The sequence below is a fragment of the Parambassis ranga genome, chromosome 24 (genome assembly GCF_900634625.1).
Source record: "Parambassis ranga chromosome 24, fParRan2.1, whole genome shotgun sequence".
Taxonomy (NCBI): domain Eukaryota; kingdom Metazoa; phylum Chordata; class Actinopteri; family Ambassidae; genus Parambassis; species Parambassis ranga.
In genome coordinates this window covers 2,925,819-2,942,822 of record NC_041043.1, presented here as the reverse complement: position 1 = coordinate 2,942,822, position 17,004 = coordinate 2,925,819, and the positions used below count along the sequence as shown (strand labels likewise).

The 17,004-nt window shown below is 42.2% G+C and overlaps 1 protein-coding gene across 2 annotated transcripts in view; it reads left to right on the top strand.

Moving 5' to 3' along the window:
- Positions 1-17,004, top strand: part of fut8b (fucosyltransferase 8b (alpha (1,6) fucosyltransferase)) — a 79,192-nt gene that overhangs the window by 11,437 nt on the left and 50,751 nt on the right. Inside the window, exon 1 of one of the 2 annotated variants that reach the window (XM_028397548.1) lies at positions 11,537-11,637. The exons of the other annotated variant lie outside the window; for it this stretch is intronic. The gene's annotated coding sequence lies outside the window, so the exon portion shown is untranslated. Of the gene's footprint in view, positions 1-11,536; positions 11,638-17,004 lie in introns of those variants that run through there. 2 annotated transcript variants of the gene reach the window in all.

The window sequence follows — 17,004 nt, the reverse complement described above, 5'->3', positions numbered from 1 at the left end:
CAGAAGGGGCTCCCATGGGAGACTGGGTGTAACCACTTGTCTATTCCCGCTGGCAGAGGGGAGCTGGAGAGCACAGAGGCGGAGGAGTGAAGGGGAGAGGAAAGGCATAGGGGGGAGTCAGAGCAGCCGCTGACCCCATAAGCACATGCGATTAAGAAGAATAATAAAAAGGGGTCTTGGCAGTGCTTCACTAATATGCGTGGTAATTTAAAGACACTCCGAAAAGAAATGTCAGGGATGAGTGGGTGGGCACATTTAATGTGTGTGAGGGAGAGAGTCACACACATCAACAATCTCCATGGAGGATTCTTGTGGTAAAGCATTTTCGGCTTCTCGAGCAAACAAGTGGTGAGGCGTGTAAAAGGAATTTCAGGCTCTCTCTAAAAGATGACCACACCAGTGCAAAAGGAGATTTTTTTGGAAAGATTAGCAGTTTCAAACACACACTCCTTTGTCCCATTTAGTTTTGTGGGATGGTGGTTTCACACATTTTCCTGTGGCGGATATTATCTAAGTATGTTATCCTTTGCCAGCCTTTTTTTCCAGTCTGATTTGCTATGTTTAAGGCTACCAACCCACCCGCCAGCCAGCAGTGTTTAATTCAGTTTAACTTGTGCTGTCAGTACTTGGCAAGGCCTCGGCAGTATAACATAGCCAGTAGCTGTGGATAACATTTCTCTTAGTTAATCCAAGGGACTGTTGTGGACTCCTGTGGTCATTCCGTGACCCACGTTTGGAAAAACAGGACGATAGAATCCAAATAAGCACCGACACTGCAGGCTGCTTGTGTTTGCTTCCAGTGTGTGGCTGTTTACAAGTGAGCAGGGGGGAGGGTGAGTGGTGTGAGGCAGGCTGCTGGAGCAGGTGACATCTGTGACCCAGCACAACAGTGGTGGATGCCGGACACATGCTCCTTCCTCAAAGGCTACTGGCACCCTTTCCGCCTCATTGGGCTCTTGCCCACATGCACGCACAGACACAGACACACACACGTATTAACTACATCCCAATGATTCCACTGTACATTCAGTTATTATGAGTCAACATACCTTTAGGATATAAATATTGCATTTTCCCCTGCACAGTTGTTTTTTTTATATTTTAAGCTGTTGACCTGCAAAATACAAGCTGCTAACAATTACTTTGTCAACATGACAGCCTGCCAAACATCAGGATCATCGGCTTACTCAAAATGACCTCTTGATATGTGCAGCTCAGCTTTTCTGCTTCACACAAAAATTAGATTTTAGTTTGAAGTATCCCATTTCTCATCAGTGAACGCCACACACACAGTCACTCACACACAGTACAAACTGCACATGTGCCTGCCTAAATTGGAAGGTGAAAATCAAACGATTGATCATTGCTGAGTTAGTAACCTATTATATTTACCAAGCCATTAGCTGCCTGATAATTTAACTGTTAATTAAAACAAAGTCCTCAGTGGGGTCCCAGTCTCTCCTCACTGAGATGAAGGCTGTAATATACAGTAAAGAGTAGACCTGTACTGTTATTTCACAATGCTTTTCCTCTATATACTCACATTCAGCCCTTAGTCATGTAATTGTGACTTCATGATGTTAATACTTCATCCATCATAGAGAACTCCATATCAATTCCTGATGTTGATGTTGTGTTTGTTCACTTTTACATAGAAAATAGTCTGTATGTTCAGAGTTTTTTAATCACACTGCTGGGTGGGTCTGCAGAAAACTTTTCACCCGGGTGTAATGTCTAAATCACTGCTGATTGCAGCAGCTGTGGATAGATACCCCGTCTGTGTTTGAAGCTTCCCACTGAAGACAGAAGCCAGATGTTAGTAGGTGTTATTGGATTTTTCTGTCCAGTGTGAAATGACCCAGATATCCACAGTAATTAACACTTTTCATTAGAAGTATTACAAGCTTGCAATAAGTCAAAAGACATCGTTCTTTAATTTTTCTTTTTCAATGTACTTCTACCCCTTCATATTGACCCACCCCTCTTCTCCCTGGAGAGAGCTCATTTCTCCTCACGAATTCTCGTTGTATTTAGTAGATAACGCACACACTCTATGATGTCTCTTATCTCTTATCTCCTGCAGTAAATACCGGCTCTGTTTGTTTTATCCTTCCTGCCAGTTCTTCTTTTTTCACCTTTTCGTTTTCCTCTCAGGTGACGCCCAGTGCCTTGTCCGAGTATGCACAATGGATCAGAATTGTCAGAATAACTAAATGGTGTGCTGACCTGCCTCGTGACCCCTGCTCTTTATCAAATTCTATGATACACTGTAGTTGGACACCCCCACCTCTCCCCACACTTTTTTCTGTGAGAGGTATAGAGATTTGTTGTTCCATATCTCTGGCAGTGCAGTACTTTGCTTGCTTACTGCCGTTGACAGAGTGTGTGTCCAGCACAGGCTACGCTTGACTGCATCAGGGTAATGCTGCTGGCTAGCAAACAAACAACATATATTACATCGGCAGCAGGAAGAGTGGTTATACAGCCCAAGGGGGACACAGTGGCTATGTGTTTGTATGTGTTTTTATTCATGATTGTGTAAGTGTGTGCATTGACCTACTGTGTAGGCTACACTGACTGAAGCAATAGACCCACGCCGTGTAAGACCTGCCCGAACCAGGCTGGAGGCAGTAGTGAAATAACATCAAAATGCCACAAGTACGAACCATCACACAGAACATTTATGTACACTTGCTGCATTGCTTGCATTGTTTGTTTAAGTGCAGGCCTTGGCAAAGGTCAAAAGAACTCTGAAAGAACCTGGAGAAGAGCAGAGAAGCCATTGTTTAAGAGACAAGTAAGCAACTATTAAGATATTTTTTTTAAGTGAAAACCCATCTATGATTGGAAAGATGTGGTCATTGTCTTGTGTGACACTTTTGAAGTGTGGCAGTGAAGGCATTTTCTGTATTTTCTCGCAGTAAGCTTTTGAAACTGGTAATGAATCAAGTGCAGTGCTTTGTGTTTTTGGAATGCTTTGCAGCTACACAGTATTTTGAGTATGTTGAGTATGAGGTTGTTCTTGACCATAAGGATGAACAAGGAAAAGATGAAAACACCAAGCCTTTCTGCGAGCAAAGCACCATAAGCACCAAAAAAAAAATGCTGGTCTAAAGTATGAATATTTAAAATCTCCTTAAAATCAGCTGTGCTTGTGATGTTACAGGCAGTCAGTGCACCTTTCTGGACCTTCAGTGTAGCTTTTCTTGGTCCGTCCTGCCTTCTCTTCCAACGCTTTGAAGTCTAATGCCAAAATAGGACTTTTGTTTTCTTTCTCTAGCCTCAGAGAGCCCACTTGTGTCTGCAAGAAACCACTGAAATTAATTTTAAAGTAGGTTTACCACTGGCTTTAGCTTCAGTAAACCCTGCCAGAGAAAAGCCCTCACTATAGAATGAAGGATTGTAGCTGGATTTCTGTCCACTTAGTTGTGTCCCTTCACAGGAAATGTAATGTTATAATATTGGGAAAATCTGCTTTTTTCTCACCCTGGATTTCCCCTTTCCTGCTCTTATCGTTTTCTATAATTATATTTGTCATTCATTCCTATGTTTTCTGTGGCATGTGAGCGCACAAGGCTCAGGTCATGTGATTATTATCAAAAGAACAGTAGTTCTGTTCACAGATGTCCCCATCAATATGATCTGACAGGCTTGCAATATCTTATTTTCTCTCATCTGTCACTGTCCCTCATGCTTCCTTTGTTTCTCACCTCATTTTCTTACACATGGTCTCTCATATCAACAGACGCAGATGCTGACGGATATGTAGAATTATATTGAAATCACTATGCCCTCTTGATAACATTCCTTCTATCATTGCATCAATAACCTTCTTCCTGAGCAGATACAGACAAACTGTGGCTCAAGCAGAGGGGTGTGTGTGTATGAGGCGCCAGTCTGTGCTCCCTGTGAGGTCCTCAGCTCTCTCCAGCCTTCCAGATGGCCATGGTGTCCCAGCACCACACCTTTTGCTCACATGACACTCCCTACATCCTGCCATCCACTGCCCACACACCTCCTCCGCTCCCTTTCACTAAGTACACAATTACAGATGAAGAGAAGGATGTCTTACATAAATTCCTCATTAGCATTAATCTTGTAACGATTACAGTTTAGGGATTTCTGGCACCTGCTTGAATAGCGATGGCAAAACAGTCGGAAAAGGTCAAAGCTCCAATAACACAACATATCACAAAACAGAGGACTTACAATTAGGTTGTTCTTAATGATTACTACAAATTTTAACTAAAAAGTGCAGTTTGAGAGATAATTAGTTTAAAAAAGGTTAAAATGAACATCTAAACAGCATCTGAAGAAATGGCAGCTGTGACATTATATAAAAGGCATTTATGTGCTGTGTTGCGGAAATAATAACTTAAATTAGCATGCTAACTAGCTTGTACTGGAGTGTAGCGTTGTAGTGTTGCACCAGATGAGAAGGTGAGCCAATGTAGTGGAAGATGCTGAAAACACTACAGAGACCAGGATTATTAGGACAGCTGACTAGCTACATCAGACTTCGTTTTGCTGCCCTTCTGCACCCCATACATGTCATTTGCAACATTACCACCCCCTACATCAGGCAACAATGAGGGCTTGAGGCCAGGCTGTGATAGTATATCTAGCAGGCATCATGCTGGTTGGTTGTTGATGTTCACATTCACTTGTCCACGTGCCATAGAAATTAAGGATTTTTTCAACAAATTGAAGGAAGGGGGACATCTTGTAGTGTAAGAAATGTATGTCCAATTGAAGGCTGGGCAAACATGGATTTGACCCCCAGATGCAGGAGCTTTTGTCATGGGACAGACCCACCAGACACCCACTGTATTTATCCTTTTAGAGAAAATGAAAAAATCTTTCAGACCCTGCCCACAGATTGAAATGTGCTGAATGTGTCAGTAACAGAAAATACCGACCTGTATTTTTTTTTTAAAAACACGGATCATTAAATTATTCAGTGAAAGTCTGCAAAGGATGTATGCTCTTGCTTTGCAATGCCCTGTTTCACATTCATGGTGCAGCTCCGATTCGCTCGGGGAGTCCTGCAGGAGAACCGCGTGTTACTTTCCTTCTTGTGCTACAGTACCAAGCAGCTACACTGGAGCTGATTGGACAGTGTGCGCTCAGCTCATGGGCACATGTGAATGTGGGGGGAGAGGGTAATTTATCCTCATTTCTAGTCACAATATATTGTCTCTTTGACTTGTTACTGGATTCTGTTTTCCAACTTTGAATCAGGCCCTTAGGTTCGGTTCCCTTCCTCCTGTCTTTCAGTCATTATTGCTACAAGGTTCAGCTATTCAAACGATGTATTCCCATTTGCTCTGTGCTCAGCAGCACCCCTTTTCATTAACGTGTTTCATTCACTCCATGCTGTTCCCTGTTAATACATCCCTCCTTTCACCTCCCAGCTGAATTCCTTGCTGTATATATATAAACGCCCATTTGTTGTCCCTATCATGATCATCTCTCTCCCTCTGCCCTGTCTGCCTCTTCCTGTTATTTCCCTCTTCCTTTCCTCACCATGTGCTCAGTGTAAACCCCCCCCTTCCTTCTTATATTTCCGTCCCTCCCTGCCTGCCTCCATCCTTACTGCAGGGTTGAATCATCCCCATTTCTGCTTGCCTTGTCACGTTTGGCCCCTGTGTGCGTCTGTCCAGGCCTCATCACACGGTGATGGCGCTAGCTGGACTGACATCTCGCCGCAGTGCTACAGGCTTCTGATGTCCGTGACGCCAGCTCTGACCTGTCCCTCACTCCAAAGCACTGACATCATCAAAACAGGACACATTTCTGCCCCTAGGGCTAATAATTGCCAAGTATGGTATGAGCCATTTTCATCCATGCCATTTGCAGATTAGAGGGGGAAGAAGAGAAGGGAGTTGCATATCTTTTCGTCTTTTTTTCTGTGTGTTATCAAAGACATACTCTAGCTGGGTGCAGATTTTTAGGCCTTTTCATGTAGTTCGTATTCTGCCGTCGCCTCACTCTGTATTCTCTCGCTGTTCTCAGAGACAGAGGGACCACATCAGCACTATTCTCTTCAGAGCTTTCCCCCACAAGGGAGCCAGCTCTTCCCCATGCTCTCCGCTTCAAATGACACACCTCAGATCACACGCGCGCATATGCTCACATGCATACATACACTCAGAACAGCAGAACCTCCATCCTTGATGTAAAAGTGCACACAAATGAAAGCCCCAGCATCCTCCTTGGTGGAAAATGGAGTCATGGTCCTTCTGCTCGCATAAACTGACAGACAAGCCAAGCGAAAAATGGAATCAAAATGTCCCTATATTGGGGAGCGTGTGGGCATGAGCAGTGGCACTGTGTGATTCTGTAACAAGCACATGCAAATCAAGTCAAACCAACCTCAGGCTCATTAAATAAAACATGGGAGCAAGGACAAAAGCCTGCTTCTACTGTAACCTTGCATATTCATAATGAGTGCTCTTTCCTAATGTGGAGGGGAAGGATGTTACACAGGCTGACATTATGTGGCTGGGTGCTTCTTGGGTATGTGCTGCTGTTCTGCAGACTCCAAGCACGGCACAGTATTTTGACCCTGTGTGCTCCTAAGTTTACTTTATATCAGAGATTTTGTAGCATATTGAAATATTCAGTTATACCTAAAAATGTGCTACAAATATTTACTACTAATACTAATACTGCAAGAGCGAAACAAAGTTCACGATTACTCCTGTATTTATGCAAGAATACACTTTAGTGAATCTTTTGGTGTAACCAAATTTCTAATCATTATAATAGTTGTTGCTTCTGGTTGATACTGCTTGGTATGCTTGGAAATGGTGTCAATAACCATCAATTAATCAGGGTAGGATAAAGTTCTATTTATGTAATTATTTACTGCATTTTTGTCACACATTTTGTCAACAAGTAAAAATCCTATCTGATAAATTGATGTTGCAGTTATAGTGGTGTTGGCTTGCCACAGACTGATCTGAGTATTAGTGTTTGGTCTTTGTTTTGATTACTAGGATAGTTGGCCAGTGGGCAGAGAGGCCAGTGAGAGTCAGGATTAGATGTCTCCACTGATCGGGAGCAGGCCTTTGGGAACATAAAGTAAAGGGAGAGCCCATTTGGATCAGGCCATGCTGATCCATTGGCCCAGAGTGATGGGTGAGAGATCTGCTGTGACTGGGCTGTGACAGACAGTGTTCATTAATGCTCCAGCCTCTGCTGTAGAGTCCAATCAAGGGGCTCCACACACAAGCACCCTCAACGACTAAAGCCCTCACACACACACACACAGCTATCCAAGCAATGAGACAGGCGGGCTCAGCGTGGGCACTGATGGCTTCACTGCCTCAATTGATGGGTGCTTAGAAGGGAGTGAAAAAGGAGAGCTGGAGATACAGGGCCAGCAAGGCTGAGCCTGAGAGAGATGGAGCGGTAGGTCTGCTCTGTCGATGACTCTCTGATAGCATGAGCTTAGTAACACTTCTGCTCAACATGCAAAGCCATTGCATTAACCCACATGCTAACCAGCTGTTTTCATTAAACGCTTCATTTCTAAAAATCTCTTTAGCTGTCACCAGAGACACTACGACCCTAAAAAAGCTCCCTGACTTCCAGGTGCTGGATTACACTGGTAAAAAAGCTATCTGTTATATTTTACGCATTTCAGGCTTGTAGCCAATGCTTGTATCTGGAGTGAGTCATGAGGAGGGCAATGATAGAATTCGTTTATAGTTGCAAATTGCCAACATTAGAGCCAACCAATATTGCATAAATATCAGTCTCTACAAGGAACTGGCAGAGCTCTGCTGTGACTGAATGTGAATCTACAGTCGCTGCCATGTGACAGACTTGGCAAGACAGAAGGAGCAGTGTCTGTCACAGTACTGTGTCTGTTTGTACTGTCATTCAAATGTTTACCTCCCAAATACCCATCTGAAATGTAATCAGCAATGTGTGCATTGATTGTGAGCCTGTTTGGTGGTGGTGATTGACTCAAATGCTGGACAAACAGACAGAGTGCCTGCAAGCATTTTCCTTAGATAAAAAGGACAAATGCTGACTAGAGCCGCGTCGTCCTGATCTGTCCTTGACCTCGCTGATAGGGAAGACAGTACAAAAACAGCAGCATGCAAAGTGGAGAAAGCAAGCACGGGGTGCTTTGAAAACAGTTTGCTTCATAAGGGTATTAAAATCCAGAAGAGGTGCTTTAAGGACAATATGTTTCTGACATCCTTTGCATTCCTGCACTGCTTCAGAATGTATTTGTAATATTTAACCCCAAGCTGCTACTCATCTCGGTGTGTGTTTTTTTTTACTTTTTTGTGTCATTTTAGGTTATTTTTTTACTGCAATATAAAGTCCTGCATCACAATCACTACTAAAAGTACAAAGACAACACTGTCATTAAGACGGTAAATATTTTGTTTTTAAAAAAAGAGACCTTGATGTCCTGATGATTATTGGTTCTAAAGTGGACTTGGTGAATGCAACATTTTGCAAGTGATCCCAGCTTATAGGCTTCAAACAATCTTGCAAGCTTCTTGCTGTAGATATGTAACTCTGCACACTCAACCTTTAAACCTTATTCTGCATAACAACTGTACAGGCCAGCTGATTAAACAACATTTCTCTAAATTATGACTCCTTATCCGTGACTCCTAGCCAAGCATGGCTCCCTAGTAGTGTAAACTGTGTGTTTTTTTGATTATAAGACATCACACATGGTGCATTCAAGGACTGATGATTCTTTGTTTTCGCGTTCCTGCCAATAAACACTTTAACACAGGCAGTATATGATAAAGTGTTTGCTGTTTTTTTTTTAGTTGGACTTCTCAGCATCACATTCTGTATAGATAATCCCACTGTGGGTGGCTGTTTTATAGTGCAATTATTATAAAGAAAATCAAGTGATACTTCCAAATTCATTGAAAGTGTGCGCCTGTGGTACGTTAAACTAACCTGGGTGGATTGATAGCTAAGCACACAGTTTTTAGTTGAAATAAAGAAGCAAATAGAGGAAGAAATTTGCTTCTTCCTGTCTCATTTTGACTGCTTTGTTCTGTTCCCAAATGTGCAGAATTATTTAGATTGAAGATGGAGTTTCACTGAAATTGTGCAAGGTTATATCTTGATGTAATTTTACAAATTGGATTCCAGAAATTCAAATCTCATGTGCTGTTGTCTGTGACATTGGGAATGAAATGCCATTAATGAGTGTGTAAAACTGATTTGGAATTGTCTGTAATTATGGGGTATGCTTAGAAAGATTTTGAAATTAACTGTGACAGAAAATCTAAAACATGAGCACACCTTTGTCTTTTTCAACGAGTGTGATATTCTCCAGAGAACACTTATCTATTTCAAAAGATAGTTCCCATACTAAGCAGGCGGATTCTCACTATTTTTAGTAAAAAAGATTTTTAGTTGATCTAATCAGTCAAAGTGGTAACATTGATTTCAGCATCCTTCATCATGTCCTGTTTGTTAGTTTTAAGCTGTCATTCACTCACCTTCTTTCAAAATAAAACGTACCAATGAACTTTTTTTTTTTGCTCCGCCCCTTCTCTGATGCCTTTCTGTGAAGAGCTTGTGTGAAATCACATGAGACAGCAGGAAGCAGGGAGGAAACTGATCAGTTGCATTAGATGACATCTGTGTCTACTGTATGTGTGTGAGCTGCTCCTGGACATATAACAGCCAACATAGCTGTTTGATTCAGAGCTGCCTCTCAGAGCACGTCCCTTGGAGCGGTTGGGAATGAAAACAGATCAGGTTTTGCTCTATCAGGAGAGCGGGCGTCGAGCGGGGTAATGAATTCCAGGAGGCTGAGCATGCTAACGAGTTCATTATTCCGGCTTGGTTTAGGAGTAATTACCATTTTGCATCCGAAGCCATTCAAGACCTGGTTGTTCTTGTCAAATTAAGGCAAGTGTGAATTCAGATAAACATTTGTGTAGGTGTAAATGCACAAGGTGGGCTTTTGTGACAGCCAGGAGTATGTGTGGTGTTCTACTGATATCCACATAGATGTAGGGCCTGAGCAGAAGTAAGGATGCCTGTGATGGGCCTCAAGGTTCTGGATATGTTCGCGAGAACATCACTAGAAGCCAGGACATGGACTTGTGACACCCTTTTGTGTTTTTATCTGCAAACCTGCTTTTTGCTCCTCACAGTTTTGCATGAGATTGAAAATGGCATGATCCTAATAAGCAGCCATGCATAGAGCCTACATCAGATAAGAAGACTCATTTAGGTCTCAGAAGGATGTCATTAATTATAAAAAAGGAACAGGCCCCTCTAGTTGTCTGTGTTGGTACACTTATTCCCTGACTTCCCTGAGTACATAGTCAAGAGTATGGAGGATGGGTAAATGTATCCCGTGAAAGGGTTAGAATTCTCCTATGCTTCATTAAATCTTTTTACAGAGGTTGTCCAATCAATTTTACTGAAAAGATAGATTCAAGTACAGGCGTGTGAGAAACAGATGGATAATCTAAAATGTCAGTGATGTACTTTCTTTTGGAAAATGTGCAGCAATGTGCAATTTTAATCCACAAAGATATGAGATGTAATGTCCTTCACTGTTGTGAACACTGTTGTCTTACCGAAAGGACTTGTGGAACTCAGTGTTGTGTCTCAAGCCTGCAATCCTGGCTAATTAAACAGACTTGAGTATGAATGCACTGTTTTTTGATGACACCATTGAACGATTAACCGTATAATTTAGGCTGTAAAATAAGTTTAATGGGTACACTATGGAAAAGTAATCCCACATATAGTTGGCATGAATAGATTTATTAGCCTACTTGTTTGTCTCTGCAGTAAAGTGGCCATTTGAGGAACTGCATTTTTTGGCACATTCACATTTGCTTTTGTGTCTGCCTCCCTGACAGCATCAGTCACTCTTAAAATAGTGACTAACACTACTTGTTCCCTGTTCATTTTGACAAAATACTTCTTTACCAATGTGTTTCATTATCCAGTAGTTAGTTGTGTCTTCTTATTGGTTGTGTAAAATGAATGTACCCTTAGATTGGTAATCTTTGTTGTTTCCTTTCCTTCTCTTTTGTTATTGTGCCCATGACTTCTGCTACATATTTTATGACACACACATCGCAGAATGCATGAAGCACAAATACATGAGAGCTGTCATTATGCTTCATTGCCCCCTAGCAACAACCATGCATTGTGGATACAACAATTTGCCTCTGTGTATGAAGTCAAATTACTGTTGTTGCACCCATCATTAAAGTAAATAGTGCCCCAACAGCTGTTATTAACTTACACACAGTACAACAGCAAAGAACAGAAGAGTAACAGATCTCAGTTAGCATTTAGCACAACACATACTTGTAAAATTCTTGTCTGGAACAAATGTGGAGTAGAAGTGATACATTACCACAATCTTGGCTATGAACATTGTGAGTCCCCACCTAGTAGTGTTTGTCACACAGGGCCTTTGTTGTCATGAATAAATAGACATATTACTGAAAGTCCAGAGTTCAACCCACATTGCTGGCTATAGCCACAAGCACACGCTCAGTCTTCAAAGGAAAAACATGTTCCCAATACCTCAAGTCAGAAAGTAGTGTTTTGGTTCTCACTGGACCACGGACACCAGGGCAGGTTTAAAGGTTTTATAGGCAAAGTAAGGTAAGGATGACTTGATGACTAGAGTGAGTAGCTGGGCTGGCTGATGGTGGATGGTGGCTTAGGTGCAAGATTTAAGAAGAACAAAAATATGACACCAGAAAGTATCACTAAGCCTGGCCTTGTGATAGTATGATTATAGTTCAATATTCAGAAATCCACATGCATGGGAAGGGATTTTAATAGTGAAAGAGATTATACATACTGGAATTGAACATGTAATGGATGATTGTTGCTTGTTCATCTAAGAACCCTGCAAGTTCAGAAACTCCTACATCCTTTGTAATGGGGTCTTTACACCCAGTACATTAAGATGTTTTTTTCTGGTTATTAACACTGCTCTAATTATTACATCTGCCCTCAAACACCCGTGGTGTCTCTGCAGCTGTTTAGCTCCGTATTGGAAGGAGGGTTGTGCAATTCATTAGAAGAGCATACCACTGCGTGTGTGCAACTGGGATTTGTAAACTTCACATCACAAAGGTTTCTCAAAAAAGTGAAACTTGGAAAGAAATAATAATCTAGTGGATTTCTGCCGAATATTTAGTTGCTAGGCAACGGTTTTTGGCATTCGACAGGAATCCGCAAGTAAAGGAGGTGGTGAAAGAGGCGGGTGAGTTGGGGTGCGTTTGTGGCAAAACGGAAACATGAGTGGATCAAAATAGGTTGTATGGATAAAATGGCAATTTCCCCAGCCCTGAAGTGTTGTTTTGACAAATTGGCCCACATACAGGACAGTTGTTTACCAAACCAGAGGCATTTGAACAGCATGGCCCACCATTATTGCAGCGATTTTACAAGCACTTATTCAAAGCTCTAAAATTTCAAGTATTTTTCTTTGATTGCTAGCAGTGAAATTTAAAGCGATTTACAGCTGCCCAGGGCTCTAGAGTGTGACTAATTTAGTCGCACATGCAACCTAATTTATCAATGGTGCAACCAAAAAACAATCTGTGGTTGCACCTGTGTGACCAGCCATTCAAGAGTTGGAGATATGGGTCTAATATCCCCTCTGCTTCAGTCAGACCAAGACGGTCGGCTGGAAATCCATAAGAAAAGAAGAAGAACATGGACATGTTGCGCAGGGAGCTGAATGCTGTGGGCTGAAGCTTGTTACATACTCCAAGAGAACAGAGAAATCTGTTCGTTTTCCCAAAGTGACAAGAACAAAAACAGAGTTCGTTTTAGCCCAGACATTTCATACTTCACGAGAAACGTGTGCAGAACTCTTTATACGACACACACACAAGGGTGTGTTAAATGACAAACCCCCAACCAGTGCAAAACGTTAGTCTCAATCCCTGGCTGCTGTGTGTTCATCTGCTTTGATTGTTAAGATATAGCATCTTCTCACCATATGCCTTTAGCACACTTTACTGACAAAACTCTGCAACAGCAAATGTCCATGTCCACCCTGTCTCACTGCTGCTATTTTTCTGTGTTTCATTTTCCTTGGTTTGTTGTAGCCATTACCAGCCTCTCTCAGCCCCTCTGGCAACCAGTGAAGAAGTCCATGACATTGATGCAGGATTGTCTTAACACGCTTCCCCATCTGAGCCCATTTTCTTTTTCAGATTGGGAGTTCGGATATTTATAATCTTGGGGCACCAGCTAATGGTATTTGCAGAGGAAAATCAGTTTAGTGCGTGTTTTCTGTAATGGCTCTGACTGCATGGCATTGCCAGCGGCCCTGTCTTGAATGTTGGAAGGATGGCTCTAATTTGGGCTAATGGGTGACTCAGTCGTCATCATCATGTGTCCCTCAGTGGGCTGCAGATGGCTGGTAAGGCATGGGTCGGCGGAGCCACAGCAACACACAGAACAACACGATGCATCAAGCCAGTGACACATGCAGCCAACTCTGACATTTGTAGAGCCCCATTCAGTGAGAGAGAAGGAGGATGAGGTGAGACTTGCTCAGCTATAGGTGAACAAAACACAGAAGAAGAGGTTAATCAGTGGCCAAGCTAATCAAATCGTTTGTCATCAGATTAGATTAAGTGCAGTGAAGTAAATTGCAGTGCAGTAAAGATAGTCATGTTGAAAAGTTACAAGCCCCTTTTTTATGTTTTTGCTGCAGTGAAGTGAAATACAGTGCAGTAAATTTAAGTCAAGTGCAGTGCATCGCAGACAAGTGCAGTGAAGTCAATTGCAGTGGTTTTAAGTGCAGTGAAGTCAATTGCAGTGAGTCAATTGCAGTGAGGTCAAGTGCAGTGAAGTAAAGCGCAGTGGGGGCAATTGCAGTGGGGGTAAGTGCAGTGAGGTAAATTGCAGTGGATTTGAGTGCAGTGAGGTCAAGTGCAATGGTATTAAGTGCAGTGAAGTAAAGCGTAGTGCAGTGAAGTTAAGTGCTTTGTAGTCAATTGCAGTGGAGATAGGTGCAGTGCAAAAAATAGACATAAAGGGCTCTGGCCCTTCATATACAGTTGATTGATGGGAGACAGCCTAGGAGTCACAGCATCTTACAGTGTCCATGGAACGAATGTAAAGGAAGGAAAAAGATAGTCATGTTGAAAAGTTACAAGCCCCTCCTAATTTTATGTTTCTGCTGCAGTCAAGTTAAATGCAGTGCAGTGAATTTAAGTCAAGTGCAGTGAAGGAAATTGCAGTGAAATCAAGTGCAGTGAGTAAAGTGCAGTGCATTTAAAGCATTGAACCTTCCCTTGGGCAATCATCTGGGAAGATCGCCGCAGTTCTGCAGGTATCCAAGCTCTGTGAAATGGTTATGCATGGTAAGTGGCTGCTTACCTGTGCTCAACTTATCTTCACCAGCCTGATAATGGAGACAAGGCAAGTTAATCACAGTGGCAACTGGAACACAAGGCAGCAGCTACTTAAACAAGGATGGTGGCCCTGTGTGTGTGAGATGCAGGTTGTTTAAGGGGGAGGGTGAAGGGGGTGTCCAAAAGCATGCCGGTCCCTGGTGGGGCATTTGACTAAGGCCAGACAGGAGTGCTGCAGTGCTTAGTTTACATTCCACAGAGCCGGCTGAGCTTCACCAGCCTCTGCTCTGTTTAGACATGTATGCTAGACAAAGACACACACCTGTAAATGTTAATATATTCCTCAGAAATATGTTTCCTTTGCAAGTCTGCAAATTTATGAACATTCCACAACCTGTCATCTCACATTAGCAGTATAGGCAGATACCCAACAATCTCATCTGTGCTACATCACTCCACCCATCCCATCCTCAGGTAACCTTAGTAACAGCGTCACTTTCCCTCTTTGTGATGGAGTGTATTGAGGGGGGAGGGGGGGGGGGGGGTTGCAGCATAGGGGAAATCAGTCCCAGGGGAGGAGCCGGCCAGTTTACAACTGTACCGAGCAGCACAGGCTTGCACTCCACCCCAGCCCCCCCCCCCCCTCAGAGACCCATTACCAGGGGTCAGAGCTCGAGTCTCAGGGCATCTGCACTGCGCAAGCCTCCATGTGCAACCTGTCAAAGATCAGCCACGTGACCTGAGTACATATGGGGCGAGCACGTCTGGTTTGTCAGGAGGTAACTAGTGTCTGCTGTGGATCATCTGTGTGTGAGCCAGTGAAGGAACAAGGAGGGCAACAACAGCTGTTAGCACATTCTGCATTTCTGCACATATTGATTTGAACTAGGCAGCTGGTGCAGGAAAATTAGTAGCCCCACACGTAAATTTTGCCTTTATATTTAATTTGGCTGCTGTGATGCCCTAAAGAGGTAGCTATGCTTGATATCTAAGATATTTTATTTGACAGTACACCTCCTTCACCCATAGGTCAAGATTTGTGAACTAAGTAAGGATAAAAGTCCTTTTTTTTAAATGTCTGCTGCAGTGATGGATGAAGAAAGTGTATCTGGATGTAACCCTTATAACCCAACTGAGAGATGTGTTGAACATCTGGGTGATGCAGACATCAAATACAACTACAATACTGACCTTTTTTTAGAGTATCTCACCATCATGATTCAAACAATCTCCTGTTTACATTAATGAACAGATGTCTTTACTGGCTGACTGCTTGTGATGTGATACATGTAAGAATATAATTTCATAAGGAAAAGTTTGATTTACCTTAATGAAAATGTGCAAGTATTATAATGTAAAATGATGGATCACCACGGCTAGCCCTGGAAATGACTAATGGTAGCGAAATAAGGCCTGTGGTTTGTGTGCAGTGAAAATTCTGTGCAGTGGATAAATATCAATATTTGAAAAGACTCCGGTCAGGTGAAGGATGCCTACGCGTGTATGTAAATAATCTAAGGGGGAATATACATATAATGTAATACAAAAACAAGGTCAGTACACAGTAATCAGTCCAATAAGGCGACAGTACAAAAGGGCTAGGCTAAATCGGGAACAATGTCTGAAGCTAAGTCAAAAACATGAAGGCTATCCACACTGGGAAAGGTACAAAAGGACTAGGCAAAGGTAAACAATCCAAAAAACAAGCACGATTATACACTAAGAATCTAGATACACTGAATAGGGCTAGAATGCTTGAAGCAAAACACTTGTGATGATCTGGCTAGGAGTGAGGGGAGATGCCTGAATACACAAAGGAACACAATCAGACAAAGGTGGCCCACAGTGGGGCAGGGCAGGCAATCAGCAGGGGGAGAGAATACACGAGGAGGGGATGACGAGATACCTGAAAAGAGAGGGCGGTTAGATCTACAAAAAAAAAAAAAACATGAACACAACATTTTTAAAAAAGAAAACTAAAATGTGGAGACCTGACAAATACTGTGCAACATTACTGTTTTAGTGCTGTTATTCAAGTTTATAAATAGCTAAGGTTTTTTTTAGCACCAGTTGATCAGACAGAGACCACTGAAAACAGCTTCATTGTCATTAACTGTCTTAAAAGAAGATGGGTGTAATAAAGCCTCTAAATGACAGATTAATGTGCCTTACATGGTTGGTTTTGATTTGAATATGCAAGAAGTTAAAGCCAATAGCCAATAGATTTGTCCCAACCCTGTTTTTTTTAGCTCCAGCAAACCCGTCATCTCTGATTAACACAACGGTCATTGCTACTTGAGCTCTAACATCAGACAAAGGAGGGGTATACTGAGGAATACAGAGATTTACCAGACTTAATCAAGGGCTTGAAGGATATGCAAAACAAAAAAACACAGCTTTGTCTTAGTGATCAGTTGGATCAAAGTCTTGAAGAGGTTCGTTTATTTTCTGCGAGTATCTCAAAAGAGTTGTAATTTAGTGCTGTGTACTGTTGTCAGTCATCACCTCTTGTTCTGCACCAATAAACGAAACCCAGCAGCAAAATGTTATTTGATAAAAAAAAAACAGGGAAAATACAGTGCATCGCAGTCAGTGGAAATTGGATCACCCATTTTTGTACAGCTTTTGTGTGTGTGTTTTTTTCTTT